General features: G+C 39.3%; 1 protein-coding gene across 6 annotated transcripts in view; it reads left to right on the top strand.

Annotated features, from left to right (window-relative positions):
- Positions 1 to 626: 626 nt before the first annotated feature.
- The window catches only part of RHOBTB1 (Rho related BTB domain containing 1), a 120699-nt gene continuing 96865 nt past the window's right edge, over positions 627 to 24460 (top strand). For 2 of the 6 annotated variants that reach the window (XM_039250492.1, XM_039250501.1), the window contains exons 1-3: positions 627 to 731; positions 1487 to 1633; positions 15563 to 15662. The gene's annotated coding sequence lies outside the window, so the exon portion shown is untranslated. Of the gene's footprint in view, positions 732 to 1085; positions 1130 to 1486; positions 1634 to 15562; positions 15663 to 19564; positions 19715 to 24460 lie in introns of those variants that run through there. The other 4 variants (XM_039250497.1, XM_039250494.1, XM_039250496.1 and 1 more) reach the window with 4 other exon arrangements.

The following is a 24460-nucleotide window of genomic DNA, read 5'->3' on the forward strand; positions in this document are numbered from 1 at the left end:
TTTCATCTGTTGAATAATTCTTAGAAAAGTACTATTTCTGCTAAAAATTAATACATACCACTAGCCTTCCATAATTCAAACTCAAGCAAAAAGGCAAAACTGAACAGTGAGGTCTACAGATAATTTTCAAATCTTATTTTCAATGATTGCAGGCTGTGTCTCCCATAAACTTTTATGCCAGCTGTTAAAAGCTCTTCAAATTGTTTTTGTTGCATTTCATTTTCACCACTCTTCCATACAGCAAGGAAAATAAAAAAGAAGACTAAAGAGAGGAAAAGTTGTGGAGATTTGGGGATGCAAGGTAGTGACTGGCCTATGTAATCCCGGTAACTAAAAGTTTGGAATTATTCAGACGCGATAATACTTGGAACTTGGGACAGAGCTAGTATGTAATGTACTGGTTTCCAGCATTAACTTTTTATTTAAAAAATAAGTTCCTTAACCCTTCTGCTGAAAGGTCACTCGGTTGAGGTTTTGAAAGGCGAACGTGCAGACGGCTGCAGTAACGATAGTCTTCGTGTAAACTACCCAACACGACACAGAGTGATGTGTAGTTTGTGATGTCAGCAGACACCGCAGATAGAATCGCCTGGGTTTCGACCTCTTGGCTAGACAACGTCCCGACAAGAAAACGCTGACCCTTGACACCGCCAGAAACTTTCCCAGACTTGGCCTCCATTGGTAGAAGGAGTCGCCCCACTCACGACGGGCGCCCCACGAGAGTCCCGGAGGTGGGTGGTGGGGACGCCGACACTGGGGCGGGGTCCCTCCAAGCCCTGAGCAGACAAGGGCGGGGCCTCACGCACTTCGGCTGGCAGGGGCTGGGAGGGGGGAGACCTTGAGAGCCGGAGCCGCAGGGGGCCAGCCCGGGTCGTGGGGGCAGCGGGGGCGGCCCAGGGCCACGCCCGAAAGTCTCCGCAGGCCGCGAGGGTGGGGAGGGCCCCGCAGCCCCCGCCCCGCGGAGAGGCGGCGGCGGGCCGCAGCGAGGTGGCCGGGCGGGGCGGCGGCTGGCGGGCGGGGGGCGCCCGAGGTGGGAGGGGTGGGGTCAGGCGGCCTTACATAGCCCAAGCGCCCGCCCCGCCGCCCGCCGCACCGCCAGCAGCCGCCGCCGCGCCTCCGGCGCCCGCAGGTAGAGTCGGCGCGGGCGGGGCGGAGCCGCGTCAGGGGGAGATGAGGGACGCGCCTGGGTGGGAGGTGTTCCTCAGAGGGTCCCCCTGTGCGTGCACCCCTATTATCCTCCTACTCGGGGGACGCGAGGGCTTGGAGCATCCCTTTGCACCCCTGAAAGGGGTGGGGGTGACCTGGTTACCTTACAGTGACCTCCTGACAGCTTCGCAGCTGCACTGAGAAAGCACAGGGCCCCAGAGGGTGCTAGCTTCCAAGATACTTTGGGTGTTTTCTGCACCCTGCACCCTAACTGTCCAGCTTTCTCTCTCTATTTCCCTCTCTCTCTCACCCTCTCACCCTCCTCTCCCGCCCCCCGCAGGCAGGCGGAGTTGGGGGCCTGAAGGATTAGAAGGATAGAGTCCCTATCCCTCGGTCGGAAGAGATTAGAATCTGGGCAGGACGTGTCCAAGCTGGAGTCTTCAGAAAGTAGGTGCAGCATCTGCGGCTCCTGGTGTCCAGCCCTCAGGTGATGCGTGATTGATTTTTCTTGGTTTGTTAGCTCTGAAAGCCCCAGGCTGTAAACGGTTTGGGTCAACAATGAGACTCTGATCCACAGCGGCTTTAGGCTTTCATGCCCTTCTCTCCAACACCTTCTGGTATCTGGAGGAGGGGCAGATTGCAGGACCCTAAAAGTTTGAAGTGAGTGTTCAAAGGAGCTTAGTGTTTTTAGCTTGTGACTTTTTGAAAAAAAGAAAATACAGACTCTCTTAGTTTGAGTTATTTATTTAATATACATGCATTCATCTTAAGAGAACTGATGACGGCATTACATAGTGAGTACGGTAGGTATGGCATCATTAGAACTGAAAACCAAATTTACTGTATGGTTTTAGAAAAATTGCTTCTTTATGTGTCTTTTTATGTGCTCTATTACTGGGGTGCGGCTTTGTTGGGAGCGCTGTCAGTATCTCCTTGGTGTCTTGTGAGGTTTCCCCTGATGTTGGCCATCTGGCCTGTTCCCTTTTTGTAATATTTGTGTTTATGGTGAGCATGAACCTGCTTCCAGGCCTCTAGCCTTGGTCTCAGGTGAGAGGAGAAAAGTATCAAAAAATGCGCTCTTGGCAAGTTTGGGAGCAAGGAAGAGTGCTGTAGATTTTTATACCCATTAAAGTTTTCACGAATTGACAATTTAAAACTCAAAGCATTGTTTACCACCTGTCAGACTCACTCGTAAGTGTAAGGATTAACTAATAAAAGATTTGTAAAATGCTTCCTGAATATAAAACTCCATAAATATGCAAAATAGTAATAATCCACCCATTGTTAAATTTATGTAGCTGCTTCTGCCATGCATACAAGATGATTTAGAATGCATGTTTCCTGTCAATTAAACAATGAGTTTGGAGTAAAATAATGAGTTCAATTCACATCATATGAAACTTTGAAATAAAATTTCTCCCATAAGACAACATTGACAGAGAATCATAAAGTAAGCAGCATTTCAAAAAGTTATATTTGGAATGGCACTTACCTTATGGCTGGGGGGAAAGGGACCCAGTGAACTTCTGAAACTAAGAAATATTCAGCCCTGGTTCAAGTGTGCCTGAACCATAAATATTCCCTTATGTTTTGGGGAATTCTAAGGAGAGAGCAAACAGATGCTGTGGCCTTATAGATAGCTGTCCACTTTAATCCACAAAATATGCCTCTCTGTATTTTAAGGTTGAAGTTCAATCTGTGGTTTTGTCCACAGTGAAAAGAATCTTCATAGTTACTTGGATAAATTATTCATTCTTCCAATATAATGGGCTTGGTTTTTAAGCATCCTTAATACGAGCAATCATTTTAATATCCAGCAATCATTTTAATATCTAATAATCTAATTAGATTAATTTGTTCCCAATGGATTGAGTGATATGTTAACATCACATTTTTCTCTTTGCATGTATTTAATAATAAAGCATGTCGTTTTTCTGCTTACTGGTCTCCTAAAGTAAAACCTGCTTCTTATATGCTAATTTTAAGTATAAATATTACTAAGGATGGCCTTTGCTGTTTTATGAAGGCAACTCTAGATTCACCACTAGCAGATTAAGCTGTGAGCAAAACCATGAAATTGGGGATACTTTTCCTTGACATCTTCCCACCTTCAGTGACCTTTTCTTCTCATTTTCTTCACTCAGCTCTCAGATGGACAGCTGCTAAACAGGCCCCAGCTCAGTATTCCAGAACTTCCTCTCTGCCAGCACTCTTCCTTTATCCAAGTAACTCAACCTCTGACCTACTTATTTTCCAACAGTTCGGTATGGGTGGAAGTCACTAGGTGAAAAATCAAGAGTTTGCATTTATCAGGCAGCTATGATACACCAGGCACTGAGCCACTTTATCTCATTAAATCCCTGATGCAGCAAATGTCATCCATGTTTCACACAAAAGAAAACTGAGTCTCAAAGAAGCCCTGGTCCCCAGGGACAATCAAAGAGCCAGGATTTGAAGCAAAGCATTGTGGTGCTTCCTGCTGCATTGTGAGACTGATCCTAAGAAGGGCTTATGTTCTGGACTGAGGCATGGAAGAGTTCTCCCATTGACTGTCTGGCCATTTGACCTTAAACCTCTGGGCCTTTGACTTCCTTTCTCTAGTTTTGGATTAAATGATCTCTCAGATATGGAAAGGATATTTGGATGCCAGCCACATAAACTGCTTCTCCCAGGGACTTCCAGAATATGTTTTTCCCTGCCCTGCTCTTTCTTTCAATCCCCTCCTTGGTCTTTTATCCTTCCTGTGGGTCCAAGTAAATGTCACCTCCTCCAAGAGACTTTTCCCAAATACTCTTCTGTCATTTTCTAGCTCAGGCCTAGTAATCAATTCTAAACTGAGAACCAACTGCATTTATTTTATTTACACATCAGCGTATATATGGTTGGTGTTTTTATCTTCTCCGCCATCATTCCCATCATCAGACTATAAGCCACATGTGACCAGAGCTCTTCTTGTCTGACTTTTTCCATTATTGTATTCCCAAGGTCTACCACAGTGACCCATAGCACATAACTGGTGATCAATGAGTGTATGTTGAATAATTATAAATAATATGATTATAATTCTATAATGAATAATTATTTCCTACAAAGGACATGTGCTAATGGCCAGTATATCATTCCATCCCTGGGAAAACCTAAATGGAGTATCACTGATCTTACACTGTTACAGCCTAAATTAGGAATGGGGATCCAAGTACAGTAAAGGAGACAGCAACACAACCCTGGGACACACAGAACAAGTGGACATATTGCACATGGTCCAACCCCCATATTTTACAACAGAAAAACTAAACCTCAGAATTATAATAAAACTTGGGTTTAGAAGGCCACTGGAGATGAACCAATGGTCCAAACCATCGTTTTATTCATGAGGACATAGAACATAAAATATGGAACCGCTATATCCTGACTTCCAAACTAGCACACCTTTCACCAAGAAGTCAAAAACCTCAGGGACAGGAGTAGGGAGCTTTAGGCAATGACAATTTTTCCCCCTAGAAATTCCAAAGAGGCTTAGGTTTCCCATACCCATCCTGGACAGCGGCATTAGTACACAGCAGAACATTCTACTTCAGATCATCTAAGTTTTAAATTTTGTATGGCCTGTATAAATTTCAGTAACTCATTTACTGTTTTAATGATCCACAGGCAGACTTTTAATACCTATCATTAGTTTACCAGTTCTGTTTAAATGCTGGAGAGCTGCAAATGGCAGAATTACAGTGCTGAGCACTTAACCACTACCGTGATAGATTCAAGATACGTTTAAAAGATGATTGATATTTTGAACCCCAAATGATGATGGCTTGTTTTTAAGGACTAAAATAACTTTTCTTCTCTAACTTAAAAAGCAATCCTTGCTAGAGTATTACATCCCATAAAAAAAGCAGTCCTTAAACTTTAAAGGGCATAAAAATCATCTGGAAGGCTTTTAAAAACCCAGATTGCTTAGAGCCTTTCTGCACATTTCTGAATTAATAGGTCTGAGATTGGACCCAGACAACTGCATTTTTAACACCTTTGGAGATTTTCTCAATCAAATTGTCTGAAGACCTCACTTTGAGTTCCAATAATAATTTTAGTATGTTTTGAATTTTCCCCAATTCCTTATAAGAGAAATTTTTTTTAAACAAGGGTAATTGGGGAAGAGTTTGATGTGTTTCAGTCTAGCAAACAGCACACTGGGTATGACGGGAATCTGTTTCTTTATAGCCAAAGCCATGTAATCATGATATAGTTACTAGATTTGATACTGGCCCCAAATCTGGAATGTTCCAAAATGTTTCTACTGGACCACAAAAGTAAATCAGTAATTAGCAATGAGAGTTAAGTGTTAAGTTTTGTGGAGCAATAATGAAGCCCCCACCCTCTAGATGACTACATTCAGTATAGTAGAGAGATAAGATTAATACCCACAAAACATTCAAGGACAGGGTTGCAGATCAAGTACAGGATGCCCAGTTAAATTTGAATTTCAAATATACAACAAATCACATTTTAGTATAGGCATGTCCCATATAATATTTACACTTGCTAAATCTGGCAGCCTTTCTCAGTGAACATTAGCATTTAATAACATTAGTTTCCAGATCTTGGGGGGGGGGGGGTGATAATGCTGAGGGGTTGTTAAGCTTTGAGAAACTGAGAAAAGCCCTGAATATGGTCCTGAGAGCACTTTCCAACAGAATGCTCACAGTATTCCATGGACCCCAGGCTGCCAAAGCCCTTATGGGCATCAGAGTCATCTGCAGTGTAGACAGCAGAGGTCAGCTCTTCAGACTACTTACTCAGGTTAGTGAGTCTGGAAGGCAGCTTAGAAAAGTGGAATGTGAACTGGGCTGTTAAGACCAGGAGAATTTATCTGTATTGTGGGTTTAAGAGACTTCTTAAAGCTTTCACAGAAGACAGGTTCTCTGAGGCTTGGAGGGTATTTAGTAAGGAATATGGAGAAATTAGATTGGACTGGTTTTTAGAGTCCAGATTGTAGATAGCCTTAAATTCTAAAGGGCTTAGACTGCCTATTCTAGGAAATATTGTGTCCCTACTGATGTGTCAGTTAGGGATGGGAAGATGATCAGACAAAGGGAGATCATAGAGGGAAATTGTAGGCAGCCTCGGCTCTAGGGTCAGCAGGCCTGGCTGGTGTAAGCTCCTCCAGTAACAAGCTGGGAAGCCTTCCATATGTGTGCAATTTCTGTGGGCCCCCATCTCCTAAACTGGGAATTGGGAATAATAAAAGGAGCTACTAATGGGTTGTAGTGAGGATAAAATGAAGTTGTACGGTGCTGGCACAGTGGGTGACACAGCATAGATATGTGATAATATAATCTAATATAATCAGAGATCCCCGGGGCTGTTATCTACTACCCCTGCTGCTACTGCCCTTGTTATTACTGAAAGGGGTGTGGTCACCCAGCAGTCTGCAAGAGTGGTTTCAGGGGAAGTAAAACAAGAGAAAAATGATTATTTGATCTGGATTTCGATAAAGCTTTAAAATCTCCCTTTCTGAGTTAAAATTTCATTATCAAAAATTGTGAAGGCAGAAACAAGTTAGTAAAATAATGTTTGTACTTCTGAGGATTTTAAAATAAGTTCATTCAACTCTTCATTATTTTTTCCTAGAAGAAGGAATATTAAGGACAATCTAAATCATGTACTCTGATCCCAAATCAAGGAAACTTTTTTTAATTGCATGTGTTACTCTTAATAGATTTGCCATCTTACCTATATCATTTTGGATAATATTTAAATTAATTTGCACATGATAAGCTCAGACTAATCATTCAAAATATTGCTCCCCAAAGCCATTTAAACCACAAAGCAGATGACTTTGTCAGAAATAATTCACGAAGCAATCTGCCTCCACAGAGCTGACTGGGATCCTAAGGGCTCTGGGGTCAGACCGTTGAGTTTCCCATCCCCACTGCCTCCTGTGACTAGCTTTGTGGCCAAATCGCTTTGCTTCTCCAAACTTCAGTTTCTCCCAATCTGTAAAACAGCACTAATAATCTCACTTACCTCCAAGAGCATAAGCAAAGAGTTCTCACATGGTTTCCGGTACACAGTTAAGCATCACATAGAATTCTGTGACCTCAGTGCTGTCATCATCTTATTAGTATATTATTTAATATACGCATAAAGAATTTATTTCAGGAAAACATCTAAAAATGTGAGAGATATTTATGATCTTTAGTCACATCTTAATTTATTGATTTACACAGTAAGGACTATATAGAGCATTTTCCAAACCACAGAGTACAGGGTTCTTATTTCAAAGAATTTTTAATCCCAATTTTCACTATGTGTTGCTTTCTCCAACTCATCCATCTTCAACTTTTACAGGGTGATTGGTGCCTTTCTAAAGAGCTTTGGGTTTCAAACTATATATTAAAGCGTCTGGGCCCTAGAATTTACTTGGCTCATAAACCTACAGTACAGAACAATACAGGATTGGTTTAGGGTACATTATAGTTACATGTATGGCAGTTATATTTTATTTGATCTGTGCTGAGCACCTTGAGGGCATGTCCCATAGTGCCTTCAAGATGGTAGACCCAAATATTTATTGAATGAATTTTGTGTATAATAAAATATATCATGTTCTTCTTCTGAGGATACATTTCCCTCACATTAGGAATTTTAACTTCTAAAAGAATGAAAACAAGGAAAAGACTTCTAACTTTCATGCATAAGATCATTAGTCTAATATTTCTAGACTGAAATACTGAAAGTGAATTTGGAAATCTACCATTCATATTTCCTAGAAGACCTATGGGTTATAACATTTCCCTTAAGGTCTTCACATTAGCTGCTTCCTCCATCTCAAATGTTATCCCCTCAGATATTGCTTGCTTATGTTCATTTTTTTATTGTCTAGTCTCATCCCCACTGGACCAGCAGTGCCCTGTGGTCAGAGGTCAAGCCTACCTTTTTACTGCTGTTTACTGCTCTAATAGCTACTGAGTATCTATTACAGTGCCAGACACTTAGTAGGTAGTCAGTGAGTATTCTGTCTATTAGTTGAATGTCAGAAGACCAAGATCTGGTCTTCTATAGTTATTCCATTGCAGAGCAGTAATTTTTTTTTAATCTTTTGGGTCAAAATCACCTTTCAGAGTTGGATTAAAATCATGAAATACCTCATTAATAAAATTTTACATGCTCAAATTTTGCATATAATTTGAGTCCATGGAGCACAGGCGAGGAATCCCAGTTTTAAAAGTATATGTATAAATACTAACAAAATTTAACTGAAATATTAAACTAAATATCACAAAAAATAATTACGATGAATCCCAATGTGTTAATATTCATGCATCTGTAGTAATAAATTATATGTTGCCTTGGGAAAATTTTGCAACCCTCCAAAGGGGAAAAAAAAGGCTATCTATAAAGGTTGAATGTTTTATTTATATGCTGGAAAGGATTTAAGGCTTATAGAGAAAGGCTAATAAAAATACATACTGTACAGCAATATAAAATATATTTCCAATAGGTAAGAAAAAATGAGTCAAAGGAAAAAAAATAAGGCTAAGAACGTAAGATGGGGCCAGGAGAGAGATTCATACTCAAAATTTATGCCATGAAATTCAACACTCTTGCTAGAAGATAGTAACAAATGTTGTTCTCAGTTTTTTAGCAGCCAATGTGGAGAAAAATATAATCAGTTATGTCTTGCAGAGGGCCATATTTTATATATACTTAAATATGAATACCTGTATGTGTATTTAACAGCAAACTGGTTCTTAAAAGTAGCAAGTTCAGTATCATAATAAGGAATGGTGATTATATTTCCAACATTTGTTTATGGCAAGTGTCTTTGTACCTGAGCTTGAAGTAACCCATAAGAAATGTTCACAAATAATGGGCACTTTGGACATTTATGATTAAGATGTAATGGCCTTCTGTACTTTTTGTTAGTAGGCCTTGCAGAAAGAGGCCTCGTTAGGGCAGCAAGACCCTCACAGAACACTGTGAGGAGGAGGGGTGGGAACAGATAAGGAAAACAGAGCTTTCTCCATTGTCTCATACCCCATCACTCCTTGCACCTCACCCTTTCTTCTGCTGCACACGATTTAAGTAAGATGCCTGAAGCTCTCTTTCTACCCTTTAAGGCATCTGCACCTAGGATATTGACTAATGTAAGTTATTCCCCCTAACCTTAGTTTCCTCGGATAACAGTCTGTCAGGGACTTCTACGTCTTCCCTCTCTGAGAGAGCAAATACAATAACTAGCTTCTCAGAACATTATGTGGATTTGTGGCATTCTCTGAAGGGCTATAAATGGATCACATTGACAGCTTTATTTGTCATTCTTAAATGGAATGTGTTTTTCCCCCTTTGAGTTAAATTGAAATCAGATGGCATTTCTTATTTCATTGTGGGATGTTTTTACTCTCATAATTGCAAAATTACATTCATAACTGATACTATGCTAATTTACAAAATTTGTGTTTTATTATTGGGGGGTTCCTATTTGGAAAGTAACTGAGGGAAAACAACTTATGCAACACTTTCATTTTGCCTATTTATTGAGATCCTGATATAGTTGCTAGAATTCTGTCGCCATATGGAAGCAGAGACAATTATATTGCATGAAATGACATGGATTTTAGAAGCAAGGATATAAAAAGGCATAACCAGCAGAATATCCACAATCCAGAGACTAAAACATTTTTGAAACCTTTTCTCTCCTTTGTCTCCCCAGCATGTCCCTGGTCTGTCATCCCTTCTTCTTGCAATGGCTCTTGTTCAACCTATGCAGGAGCAAAAATGTCAAGAATAGGGTTGGCAAGTACTACTTTCATACTCTGGCATACTTCTTACATGCTAAAATCAGTTGCTTGGGCTCAGGTGAAGTTTTTCTTTTAAAAAATCCCCATCAACCTTAGCTTGACAATAGCTAGGCCTAGTGAGTCTTCTTTAACATATGAATGAATGTCCTTCTGGACACTCCCCTAGTCTTTACCTCCCCTAACTCCCAGATATACACAATGCTCTTCACAATCCCAGGGCAGCTCTTTCTACTCATGAATCCTGTCCCCAAGCTTTAATAAAACCACCTTTTTGTACCTGATTTTTTAAAAAAAAATCCCTATCACTCCCATCCACCCACTACTAAATCTGTGTGAGAACGGAAGCCCTCCTACTTTAATTTCTTAAAGCCTCCAAAAATTCCCAATGCTCTTTTACTGATCTCAATACTGTGCTTTAAAATTTTCAAACGCTATGCAATGGGTAGGTTTTTCTCACTGAATTTATATGTGTTTATTTTCATACTCATTTTATACACATGCATTCAATAAAGTCAACTTTACTGAGTACCCACTATGTGTTGGGCTCTTAGGATACAATGAACTGCATCAGGTATCCCCTGCTCTCGTTAGGACTACAGGTTGGTGGGGGAAACCTACAATAAAAGGATAACACCAATAGGTATGAAACTGAAACTCTTCTCAATATGCCACAAAGAAGAGACGCAAAGTTCTGGAAAATGAGATCTAAACCATAGGAGTCAACTAGACAAGGAGTACAGGCAGAAGGCGTGACGTGGAAGGGATGGAAAGCCATGATGCATGGAAAGCAGAAAAGAGCAGAAGCAATGTGGGAGACTGAAGGAAAATCAAGTACAGAGAGCAGAGGTGAACAGCTTGATTCTAGAGATGTGATCAAGGGCCATCGCCATGAAAGACTTTTTAACCATAGTGAAGAAATGTATTTATCCTAGGACGAATGTGAAGGTTGGGGGAGGGGATGGGGGATTATAATTAGTTACATCATCAATTTGGTATTTCAAAAATATATTTCTGGCTAGAATGCAGAATATGGATTGGCAAGGGGAAAAGTTATGTAAACCAGTTGAACATTTTCAGTACAGAGATACTGGTAGCATGGCCAAGAGAAAGAAGGATGAGATGCTGGTGATTTCTAAAATGTAAACGGATTCAAGAGACATAGAGGAGGTAAAGTCATAGGCCATCTTCTGCAATATTTACGTGGGGCCCGTGCAAAGTGTCAGGGAACACTGGAGGAGGAATGAGTTTGCAAAGGCAGATACTAAGTTCAGTTGGACACGTAGAGTTTGAGTTCTGCAGGAAACATTAAAGGACAGAGCAAAAAGACATTGGATTATGGGTGTGGAGCTTGTCAGAAAGTTCTGCCGTTTGGATATAAACTTGTGACTCATCTTCAATCCATAGTTGTGGATATGATGGATGTGATCCATAGGTGGATATGACTGCCTAGAGAAAGATTATAAAGTGAGTGGTAGAAGAGAATGCTAGGACCAAAGTCTTAAGGAATTCAAATCCATGCAGCCAAGTAGTGAAGGATGAGCTTGTAAAGGATGAAAGAAGGAAAAGTGAGAGAAGTAGAAGGGAACCCAGGAAACTGCTGGATCATATGTGGGGGGGAGGGGGAGCAAGGGAGCCAGGATTTCATTTCAAGAGGGCGGGAATGGTCAGTTGGTTTGAATGTGGAAGATTGAGAACTGTTTGTTTTATTTAGCAAGAGTGGAGAACACTGATCCATAGAGAATTGTTTTGAATTAAAATAAAGATAAATCACTAAGTGATATGTATGGGAAATCGAGTTCTAACTAGTTCTATTTGTGGCCATGCCTGTTTGAGAATATTTCACATTTCATATTTTACATCTCTCTTAACATGATACTTGGGGAGCCAGCACTAATAGAGAAGAAAGTCATTTTGACATGCTGTTGACCACTATAGAGCAGAACTGAGGTGGATTTTGACAATAGACAAGTCGAGGTCCTGGGGTCTGAACTGGAGAGAAAATATGACCTGAGAACAAGGAATTTTATGAGCACAATGCTGCCTGTCCCTCCATCCAGTGATACTAGTACAAGCAAGGTAAATAAACCAAACATTCATGAAGCAGTGTTGACTCGCCTCATCCACTTGCTGGCATCCCTGTGTCATAGAAGGAGGCTGTGAGCTGATACATTGTACAGCACATTCTCAGCAACTTCTTTGAGGCGAAATTCAACTTCTCTCCCTGCACCTGCTGCTACAACACAAAAGTCTGAGCATGCCCATTGGCAGGGGGAGGGGTGGGGAGTGGCAGGGAGACTGCAGAGTGGAAGTTAATACCTCAGCCAGTGAACACTGTGAGGAGGCAAAGGTCAGATTGCAGAAGTTTAAGCTGCCAATGGGAGGAAAGAAAAGAAAGATGACTATTGGTAATTATTTGCAGTAGGTCTGGCTATAAAGGGGAAGTGAGAGACTGGAGGGCAGCTGGAGGGAGGTAACTGGATGAGCAACCACTTATTCAATAAACAAATATTAAAATATCTTGCATGTGTCTGGTGCTAAGATAAGCACCAGGAAGAAATTTTCCAGCCCTGATGGGAGATCTGCCATAAGATCTATTTCTCGAATGCATAGTGACTAAATATTTTGTGATCTGATTTGCTGAAACAAATGCAACATCTTCCCTCAGATATAAACCTCACTTGATCTCTATAAAATGATCAAACAAGTTTGTGTTAAGATTAAAAAAGAGGAAAATAACATGTCCACCTGTACTTTTTTTTTCTCATCCTCTCTCCTTTCATTCCTTCTGTGTCCCAAATTTGGATAGTTCTGTTAATGTCACTTTTTCAGAAAATATCTTCTAGGATAGTGTTCTTAACCCTATGTTCAGAGCCTCTCATGTGCTATTTGATCATCTAATCTATAATTTATAGAGCACTCACATATTGGGGTATTGAATATTACCCCACGGAAGTTAGAAATGTGAATAAAGTGGGTTTCCCCTGACTAGATTTTAAGCTATATGAGGGTTCTTTGGCACTGCTCTATTTAGAGCTATTGAAAATAAAGTCAGAGTACTATAAATGGGATTTTGTAGTAAGGTTGCAGTTAAGGATCCTTGGGTAGTCAGAGAAAAGTACAATATATTCTTACACAAGAATTCAGGAAGATCCCTGAAAGAATTAATATTGGAACTGGGTGTTAAAAGATGAGCCACTGCAAAATCGCAGTGGCAGGAAACTACTTTTTGGAGGAGCCAGAGAGTGAGGAGAAATGGTTTGGTATGGTTAGAAAGGCCGTGTGGAAAGTGGTAATGCACAGATCTGGGATCTTGGAAAGCTCTGCTGAGGAGTCCTAGACTTGATCCTACAGTGACTGGAAGTGTCAGAAGTTTTAAGCAAGTGGGGAAGCATGAAGGAAGCATAAAAGAAAAGTGGGATCATCAGGAAAATTGGAAACCAACAAGGACTGGAAGCAGTGAGTACATGAGATGGGAGGCCACTGTCTGCGTGGAAGATAGATGGTGGATGGTGGGTGCATTTCTGCCATGACAGTGGCCTTGAACATGTAAAGGAGAAGTCAAGCTTCTGGTGCACAAAGTGGTCATAATCAGTTGGAGGTGTGTGTGTGGGAGGTGAGGAGATGGGGTAGAATGAAGAGGACTCCAGGTGTTCAAGCCAGGGAGAGGGACAATGCCAATGATTTTAAGTATGGAAGAAAAGCAAATTTTGGAGATGATAGGGATGAGGATCTAGCCCAGAAAGCATGAAAAAAGGTATTAAGACATTTAAGCCATGGGTGTGAATGAAATTGCTTCCTTGATGAAGGCCCACATTTACGGAAGGGAGAAGAGGAGCCAGAAGAAAAATTCGAGAGACGTTTCATACAAGATTAGAAGTGAGATTTTAAGGAAGCCAAGAAAAAGCTTCAAGGAAGAGGAATCATATTGTGATTTGTTTCATTTATATAGCTGACCCTTGAACAACATGGGTTTGAAATGTAGCAGTCCACAAATATGCAGATTTTTTGATAAATACAGTACAATACTATGAAGGTATTTTCTCAACCTTAACGATTTTCTTTCTCTAGCATATGTTGTAAGAACACACTATGTAATACAGGTAGCATATGTTATCCATGAGGCTTCCAGTCAACAGTAGGCTATTCGGATTAAGTTCTGGGGGAGTCAAAAGTTATATGCAGGGGTGCCTGGGTGGCTCAGTTGGTTAAACGTCCGACTTGGGTTCAAGTCATGATCTCGCGGTCCGTGGGTTTGAGCCCCACATCGGGCTCTGTGCTGACAGCTCAGAGCCTGGAGCCTGTTTCAGATTCTGTGTCTCCCTCTCTCTCTCTGCCCCTCACCAGCTCATGCTCTGTCTCTCTCTGTCTCAAAAATAAATAAAAGTTAAAAAAAAAAGTTATATGCAGATATGTGACCATGCCGTGTCAGCAATCCCTAACCCCTGCATTGCTCAGGGTTCAACTATATAATCATTTAGTTGTATCGTTCTTTCTTCCCTTTTGGATTGGCCCCAGGAAATGGGCTGTGCAGCTGGCAGTATCACGTCTAGTTTCACACTTCATGCTCTCCGCTCTACCCACTATTTACAAATGAGCAGTGACTGGCCGAGAGTCACCATCAGTCAATGACTTCCTTGGGAAATACCTCCCAACTACCGAGAATGTGTGTGTGTGTGTGTGTGTGTGTGTGTGTGTGTGTGTGTGTTAGGAAGCCACAACAAGGGAGGAAAGCCAGGTGATTTGTTAATTGGAAGTCAGTGGGTTCTTATTTAAGATTCCCATAACTTAAGCTTCATGTTTGTCTTTACAAGTAATATGATTTTATAGCAATAATAACTACCTCCAAGCATAAGTACTGTTTTGCCCTTCAGTTTTCATGGTAGGTAGTCATTCCCACTTTTGTTAAATAGTTGATTTAATTTCACTGTTTGTATATCCTGTTTTCCATGAAAATTTTTTCCATGAATTTTGGGTCAGGAAGATTTCTTCAGGAGAAGTAATGCATCTTCTCCTAACAATAGGAGTTATAGAAGAAATTATGTTTTCCTTTTACCTAAATTTCCAAGAAATTCAAATCCAAATGGCAACTTCAATTATTTCAACTGTTAACCAATATATAGGTAGCATATGAACTTCATTTCTTTTTCACTCTCAACCCTGTTATTTTTATTAATATTTCATGATTATTCTTCTTGGAAGTCACCCCAAATCTTTAAGATGAAGAGTCAGGGCATAAATAAGTACGTTCACTGTTAACTAAATGTTTTTTCCAGACATCATCTCATTTGATCGTCAGAACCCATTGACTAGCTGGTCTTATTACTCCCACTGGAGCCATGAGGGAATGGAGTCTCCATGAAGTTAAGGACATAAAGTTCATTCAGACAAATACTGAGTGGGATAAAACCCTGGGGCATCTTTCTCTAGTGGCAGAGTGGTCATTTCAGCCTGTGAGGCTTAAGCTTTTGTGGGCAGCTGGTCAATGTGTACATGGCATATGGCTGGCTGGGATAGCTCTTATTCTGATGAAAACTAATCACTGACATAAGAAACTAGTATTATTTTGAGCAGTTTTCTTCTTGATGATGAAATAGTCCCTGTTTGTATCTCCTCCCCAGATTTTATAACATTCAAGAAGCACATGAAAGACGCCTCTCATCAAGTATTCTTGATTAAGTTATGAAAATGGAATTGAAGCTTATTTTCCACCTTTGTATGGTAAGTAACTATGAATTGCCGTTCCTCTACTTCTAATTTCCTCACAATATTCACAAAAGAAATGGAAAGGCTTCTAGTATGAAGGTGGCATGACTTATGAATAATATCCAGGTTTGTGTTCATAATATTTCAGTAAAAAGGAGAATTTCAATTTTTTTTTTATTTCAGTTGTGGTTTTTATAAATTCTAGTTTGACATGTTTTATCTGGTTTAGAATTGGAGTCATTTTGAACGACATATGAGTTTTGATAATTAAAATAACATAACTCTTCTACCCATTTTATATATGCTTTTAATTCTCTAGTGAAAACTTATGTGTGGACTCTGAAAAGTCATGGCCACATACAAGGAAGGTTTAGAACTGCCACATTGCTGTGCAGTGGCCTTTCTCTTCATCCCAGAAGCCCTAGCTTAGAGCATCCACCCCATTTGGCCTGCACACTAACTGTCTTAAACTGGAAAGGCATACCACCTTACAAGTGATTTAGAACTGACTCATCTCACACGAGCAAAATCAGTTTTTAAAGAAAGGGCAGCATTATCAAGTTCTTCTACTAGGATATTGTGCTTGAAGGATTTAAAATGATTTGAGACAGTTCACTACTTTGTCCACCTACAAAATCATCTGTTATTTTCACTCTTCACTATATTTTATTTTTCTTTATATGTGCTAATGCATGTCTAAAGGAATAATTATTTATGTATAGCTATGAATATTCATTAATTAATTTCATTTATTCTAACAATTAGGGAGGTAGGCATATGTGAACTTGTGGGGAGACTGAATTATAGATAACTTTTAAATAAATGTAGCTTTTATCCTTTAAACTACATGTAGTAACTTCAACAAAACATTACAAAGTAGAAATCCTTAAGGAGACCTGTAATAATAAATCATATGAACATTTTGTTATTAGCATATAGATTGGATGTATGTAGGAGCTTGTAAAGTGCCTGAGGTTCACTGAAAATAGTTTATTCTGTGTCTAAAAAGTGCATGCAATATTGAAAATAAATGTTTAAAACATCATATATTATCTACCTATAAATAAAGCGCTTGCAAAGCAAAGGTAAACATCAGCCCAGCTCATGAACAAATTATCAAAAGATTTTAAATTTATTGAAGCCATAAATTAATGAGATATTACCATGTGTGCATAAATAACTTAAAGAATAAAATTTGCTGATCCTTCTCTCATATGGATATTTGTGCTAATGAATCAGGATCCTATTTACTCTATTAGTCCCCAAAGTAATTGCTTATTTGAAGAAGTTCTGTCTTATGGGTTTTCAGTTAATTAAATTTATTTGCATTTTATGCACACATTTTAAATTCTCAAGTCCTATTTTTCATAAGCCAGATTCAAATATGTTCATGTAATAATACCTCTCATTAAAGCATTAGTCTTTCATTTTTAAAGAAACTTTCAGAATAGCCGTATGCATAAAATGCTTATTAGTGAAATCCAATCAATATTTTAGAAAAGTCAACCCATTAAATACTATTTTTTTAGTTTAAATTTTCCTATTTGTAATGGTGATTACTATGCTGAACATACTTCCAATTTCTAATTTTTTGGTTAGCTTAATTTATTCAATTTTTTTCTCTTTGATTTTGCATGCTAGTTTTTAACTTCTAATATGCCTTTAGAATTACAAGCAACCTTTTCTCAAAGGGTAGTTTTTTCAAGGTATGTGCATATTAACTGATTGATCTTGCCAACCTAGTTGGGAGATCACTAAAGCATGAAGCAAAGCTTTTCTAAATCTAATACTGAAGAAGAGAGTATAATAATTCAACAAGTTAGAGATATTTTTTAAAGCGTTGTTTTCTCTTAGTTTTCAAATATTTGAGAAGTTGTGAATTAAAGTGCATAAATGATTAAAAAAAACAACTGTAAATACCTTTGTTAGATTCAAACTGTAGAAATTTTTCAGTGCTGCCCAAGCTTGGAAGCTTGAAACTGCCACTGAATTTAGGAGAGTAGAAAAAGTAGATGGAAGGGAAGTCAGGAAGAGCCTCACAAGATCCACATAGTGGGCCCAGGATCTGAAACCAAAGCACATGACAAGGCCAGATGCAGGGAAAGGCACCCAGGGGCACAATCTGGAAAGTTGAACGTGACATCCGGTTTTGAAATCATACTTAACTGAACTATTGCTAGGTGATTATTAGATGTTTCTCCAGTTTACAGTTTATCTAGCTTATTAGTTCCTCTTGCAAAAAAGGCACAAAATGAGAAACGGGCACCCTCCTACACTGTTGGTGGGAATGTAAACTGGTACAGCCCCTCTGGAAAACAGTGTGGAGGTTCCTCAGGAAACTAACAATAGAACTCCCCTGTGACCCAGCAATAGCACTGCTAGGAATTTACCCAAGGGACACAGAAATGCTGATGCATAGGAGCACATGTACCCCAATGTTCATAGCAGCACTCTCCACAATAGCCAAAACATGGAAAGAGCCTAAGTGTCCATCAACAGACTAATGGATCAAGAAGATGTGGTTTATCTATACCATGGACTACTACATGGCAATGAGAAACAATGAAATCTGGCCATGTGTAGCAACATGGATGGACCTTGAGGGTGTTATGCTGAGCGAAATAAGTCAGGCAGAGAAGGACAGATATCATATGTTTGCACGTATAGGAGGATTAGGAGGAACTTGACGGAGGACCAAGGGGGAGAAGAAGGGGGGAAATGGTGGGGGAAAGGGAGAGAGGCAAACCATGAGAGACTCTTGAATGCTGACAAAAACTGAGGACTGATGGATGTGGGGGGGAGGGGGGAAGGGCATGGAGGAGGGCACTTGTGGGGATGAGCACTGAATGTTATGTGGAAACTAATTTGACAATAAACTATTTGTAAAAAAAAAAAAAAAAAAAAAGTCACAAAGTGCAGGGCCCAGATACATTTAGGTACCAATTCCAGCCTAAGGTTATATCTGAATCAAAAAAGGGTAGAATATCCAAATGGACAAAGAAAGAAAAGGAAGCAAGGGAGAGAAAGAGGAAGGATATCCTAAAATTGGGATAAGTATGAATTATTTTTACCTTTTTGGCAATATTGGACAATAATATACTTTTGTTGACATCTAACATGAGATAGAAGTATAAAATGGAAAACAACTTTTGATTCACTTTAAAATTCATACACTTTATAATAAAATAAGCAAATTTCATTCAATTAAGTCTTATTAATTCATTTAAGCCATGATCCATGGAAAGCATAATGCTGACAGTATCCTAAGAAGATAACATTTCCTTTGTAGTTGGAATCGCCCTAAGGAAGCATTTCTCCTCATTTAGACAAAGTAGAAATAAAGCACTTGTATTACCACGTGTATAAATTTTTAATACTGAATAAAATATTAGTGTTTAGTGTAATATTGATTCTCAACATATTACTCCTCCATAATAGCATGCTAATTGGTTAGAATTAAATTAGACAGATTCAAAAACCCTGAGAACAGACCATCTAACACTTGTAATTTTTTTTCATTAGTTTCCAGAACTCCAATTAAAATGGAATTAATCTGCCAAATAAAAGGCCATGGTACAATAAAAGTTCCATGTACTATGTCACGTGCATGCCTTCCCCCCTCCCAGGGCCGCACCCCCACAACAAGATATAGAAGTGAAGAGGATGGAGAAGAGGAAACATCATCACTTGTGAATTGGAACCACATACTAACAGCCTTCAAAAGAGGCAGGCAATATATGTGCATTACAGCTCTATAATTTACTAGCTGTGAGACCTCGAGCATCTTACTTGAAACTCATAGAGCCACAGTTTCCTCATCAATAATATTGTTAGTCTAATAGTACCAAACTCCTAAAATTATTGAGGAAGTAAAACAGAGATTCTTTTAATCTAGGGGTGATTTTTTCTCCCAACAGGAGACATTTGGTAATGCCTCAAGATGGTTTGGCCTGTCACAACTGGAGGCAGTGGGTGCAATATGGGCATTTGGGGAGTAGAAGCCAGGGATGCTGCTATTCAAGATGCACAGGACAGCTCCCCAAAATAAGGAGTCCACTGGTCCAAAGGTCAGTGGTGCCAAGACTGAGAAACCCTAGAGAACAGTGAAGTCATGTATGTAATGAGCATAATGTCTGATACAGAGTAGGCCCTCAAAAAATATTAGTATAATTACATTGTTATTGTTGTCATTATTTGTTTGATAAGGAGCTCCAAATCACCCTCATGGTATCAAGACTGAGTACTACACACAATTCAGTAAGCCCATTCTAGCACAATCAGGCCTATCTGCTACGTCATCAGATGGACTGTCCAATTTTTAGGTGCCTTCAGGAATGGACTGACCCACTTAATGCTTGACTAGTCTACCAAGCTCACAGATAGGATTGTACCAAAGTCCATGGGCTAGCATTTAATTTGTACTTTCTTAGAAATTAGAAAAAAAAATAGGAAAAGACAAATAAAAAGTAACTTACAGTACCAGGTGACTATTACTGTCTGTCTAACTCCTGCTGTTAGTAATGGCTCAGGAAGTCTCCTGATGATCATTTACTTTACAAAATAAATTAATGTCTGGACATCATTTGTCTGGACAAACGGAAATATGGCCTTCTGGTTAACATAAGACCTTGACTATTTATATGGTACACAAATGTTACCAATTTTAAAATAAATTGAATGCAGCAAAATAGTTTTAGCTTCATGTTAAAACAGTGTAGGAAGGGAAGACTCTTGCTTAATGCAAAACCTTCAAGGTCAAAGAGACCTGTGTTTGAATTTCAGCTTTATGATCTTCAAGCTGTGTGACCTTGAACAATTTGCCTTTTCTGAGCTCAGTTTCCTCATCTGTTTAATAGGCAGAAAGTTATGTCACAGGATTGTTGAGAAAATTAAATGATACATGCAATATTTGACATATATCAGCAGTGAATAAATAAATGGTAGTTATCATTTCTTTTGGAGAAGTGGCATTGCCTCACGGTTGTTATAGCCACTGATTTTCATTGTAAGAATGGTAACTATGATGTGTATGTGCTTTTTATTAACAGAAAAAGCTCAAAATAATCCATAACCTCAATAAGCAAAAACCTTAGACTTACTTCAATAAAAGTGATTTAAGAAGAAAAAAGAAAATGTACATATTATACATGGAATTTCCCAGAGAGAATTTTTTTAAGGAAAAGGTGGATTTCCTAAATTAAAGAATGAATGATGTGCACATCGTCCTGGCATATTTTAATATAGTTGATAATCCACTTTTTAATTAGCCACCTAATTACAATTCAATAGAAATTTCCCTAGGTGAATGTAGTAACCTACTTCAGAGAGAGAAATGGAGCTCTGAGTGGGCGCTCCTACTGTGAATTTTGACACTTTTTCAGGTTCAATTTGTTCTAAGCCTAACTGGCCCCGGAGAGATGGGGAGAGCTCTGTTTCATAACCTAATAATTCCAACAGCCAGGAAGGCTGACTATGAGGCTAAATTCACCTTTCATCATTTTTATTTTTTTTAATTTTCATTATTTTTATTTTTCTCTTTTCTTTGTTCCCTGGAGAAAACCCAACTCTTTTTTTATGTTTCCATCATTCAAATATTTTAAGTTGAAAACAAAAACATTTATGCATAACACAAACTGTGGCCCCCTTCCTTTTCTTGGGAGTTTGTTTGCTTTCTTCTTAACTCAAGTCTCCCTTACTTCCAGCTCTTGAGAAGCAGGAGACTGAAAGGCATGTGAGGAGACCATCTCAAGGTCATAGTCTATACCTGTTTAATTCGACAACCCAGACTGTGCCAAGGAGGGAGATTTTTTTTTTTTAATCTATTCCTTAGCAATAGAGGTTGAAATTTCTCAATCTTCAATAGTTACTTTTTATCATTAGTTGCTTATCACCTTAGTCTAAAATGTTTTCAAACTCACCAACTTTTGCTTTATCAGTTGATTAATAAATTGATTGCTTCATTAATTCTCTCTTCCAACCAGTTTTAGCTTTGTGTAGTTACAACTTCAGTATGTTTGCAGATAATTGCATGCTATTGTCTCTCATTAATTTTTGGCTCATATCCATTAAACATATGCAGACAAGAGAGGTGAACTTTTCATTTTATTAACTCCTTGGTTTTACCCTTGCATCCTACACTCTATCTTCAATAAAGTATGAGTCAGATCATTTTGTTTCTTGACTCAGAACTCTCCAGTAGGTCCACTTCAATCAGAGTAAAAGCTAGAGCCTAACAATGGTCCTCAAGGGCATATACGTTTCAGACCACCATGACCACCATCTCCTGCCCCAACTCCCATATTTACTCCACTCCAATTACTCTGGTTTCCTTATAGTTCTGTTAGCACACCAGACATATCCCTTCCTCAGGGCCTTTGCACTTGCTATTTCTTGTCTGAGACAGTCTTCCCCCAAGAATGCACGTGATTTACTCTCTCATCTCCTTCAAGTCTTTGTTCAAATGTCAACTTCTCAATGAGACCTTCACTGACCACACTTTTAAAAATGAAACTTTAAAAAAGAAAAGGGGAGGGGGGGTGCTGGGTGGTTCAGTTAGTTAAGCATCTGACTTTGGCTCCAGTCATGATTTCATGGCCCCACATCGAGCTCTCTGCTGTCAGGGCAGAGACCACTTGGGATCCTCTGTCTTCCTCTCAAAAATATAAACATGTTTGTTTTTGAGAGAGATGGGGGAGGGGCAGGGAGAGAGGAGGACAAAGGATCCAAAGCAGGCTCTGCACTGTCACCAGGAGAGCCCAACGCAGGGCTCAAACTCATGAACCATGAGGTCTTAACCTGTGCTGCAGTCAGACACTTAACTGACTAAGCCACCCAGGCACTCCCCCCCAAAATCTTCTTAAATAAAATATAAATTTATTAAAAATGTAACCCCTCCCCACACTATTTTCCTTCCTTGATTTGTTTTTCTCCATAATACTGGTCATTCTCTAATAATTTGTGTAATTATTCATTTTCTGTGTCCCTCCATTAGACTATAAGCTTCATGAGGGCAGCAAGTTTTGTTATTTTTGACTGGTATATCCCAAGCACCTACTCCAATGACTAGTATCTGGCAGATACTTGATAGATATTAGTTAAACTGAACTGAAGTAGAATTACACACTTACTGACCTTATTTCATTTCCTTCAAAGCTTTCATTTGCTTTCTATTGGTCCTTATCTTCTGATGTTTTGCCACTATTGCTCCTATAGGACATCTTTGATCCCCCACCCCCCAGCTGGATTTTGGAAATGGAAGAAGCAATTTCAATGTGCTTCCTTTTGATCACTGATAAGCTTTAAGTAGGATATGTTTTGCGTTTTAGCCGTATTCCTTTTCTATTAGATGAGGAGATTGTTATCACCAAAATTGTGAATTGACTGGGATAAATTAGAATCTTGATCAGAACACTCCTGGGTGAATCCTGATGCAAAAGATAGGAACAGAGGAAGAGAGAGATGGAAATGCTAAGCTCTAAATAGGTATCCTTTTCTTAGCACACATGTTCGTAGCATAAATATTAGATCCTTAAACCTGATTCAAGAAACTACGTACTTCCTGATGACAAGAAAGCCATAAATATAGTTCATGACCAAAGATTAGTCACTGTTTATTATTGCTGGTGACACATGATACGTTGGGGAGACCTGGCAATATTTCAGACATCTCCAGTCAGCCATTTATCATTTCATAGTGGGAGATGAGGAGGTATTTCTATATTTTTTTCAATTAAACTTTTTATTTTGAGATATATAGATGGACTTGTAAGGAATATTACAGAGAGTTTCTTTTTAGCTTTAACTGTTCTCCAAATGGTAACATCTTGCAAAACTATACTATACTATCATAATACTGACACTGATCAAATTAGGATATACCACAGGAATTTTCAGATTGCCTGGATTGCCCCTTTTTTAATTCCTGGCAACCATTAATCTTTTCTCCATTGCTCTAGTTTTAGCTTTTCAAAAATGACATATGCAAGGAACCATACAGTATGTACCTTGTGGGAATAGATTATTTCTATATTAACAGCCCCCGTAAAAAGGGAGTGAGTGAAGAAACATCTCATGTGTTTTATCATTGAGAGTCAAAGGGACACTGGCAATGTTAAAAATGTGCTGAGTAGATTACAGGTTTTGTACGAGTTGGTCTTCTAAACAAGAAGACTCCTTTAAAAACAAAGTAGTAGAGGAAAAAAGGAACTATGTTCTATGTTACTTAGTTCTCCCTTGTGCCCCTGAATGATATTTCTGGACTCGAGAAACAATTTCTGAGAAACAGAAAGAAGCTTGATTTATCTCCAAAGCCTCTAACATTTTGAGCAGCACAATGGCCTTGAGACCCTGCTGCTGCCCCAGCACAGGGTCACCCTGCAGTTATGCAGTATGCAGAGACCCAGTGCACGGTCCTCAACCCAGCGTAACAATGCTTCCCTACTTCAGCCTAGAATTTAGATTAAATCAAGGCACAGAGCATGTTAACAACTTCGGCCTGACTAAAAAATTCAAGCCTAAATTCCCTTCATAACTACTATGGCCATGCAAGTGAAAGACATAAAGCTCTCTTGGAGAGTATTTTAAAAATGGCCTTGGAGGGGCGCCTGGGTGGCTTAGTCGGTTAAGCGTCCGACTTTCGCTTGGGTCATGATCTCGCGGTTCGTGGGTTCGAGCCCCGCGTCGGGCTCTGTGCTGACTGCCAGCTCAGAGCCTGGAGCCTGTTTCAGTCTGTGACTCCCTCTCTCTCTGACCCTCCCCTGCTCATGCTATCTCTCTCTCTCTCTCCTAGAAATAAATAAAAAAAACGTAAAAAA

Source organism: Hyaena hyaena, unplaced genomic scaffold (assembly GCF_003009895.1).
Source record: "Hyaena hyaena isolate Hyena2069 unplaced genomic scaffold, ASM300989v1 scaffold_371, whole genome shotgun sequence".
NCBI lineage: Eukaryota > Metazoa > Chordata > Mammalia > Carnivora > Hyaenidae > Hyaena > Hyaena hyaena.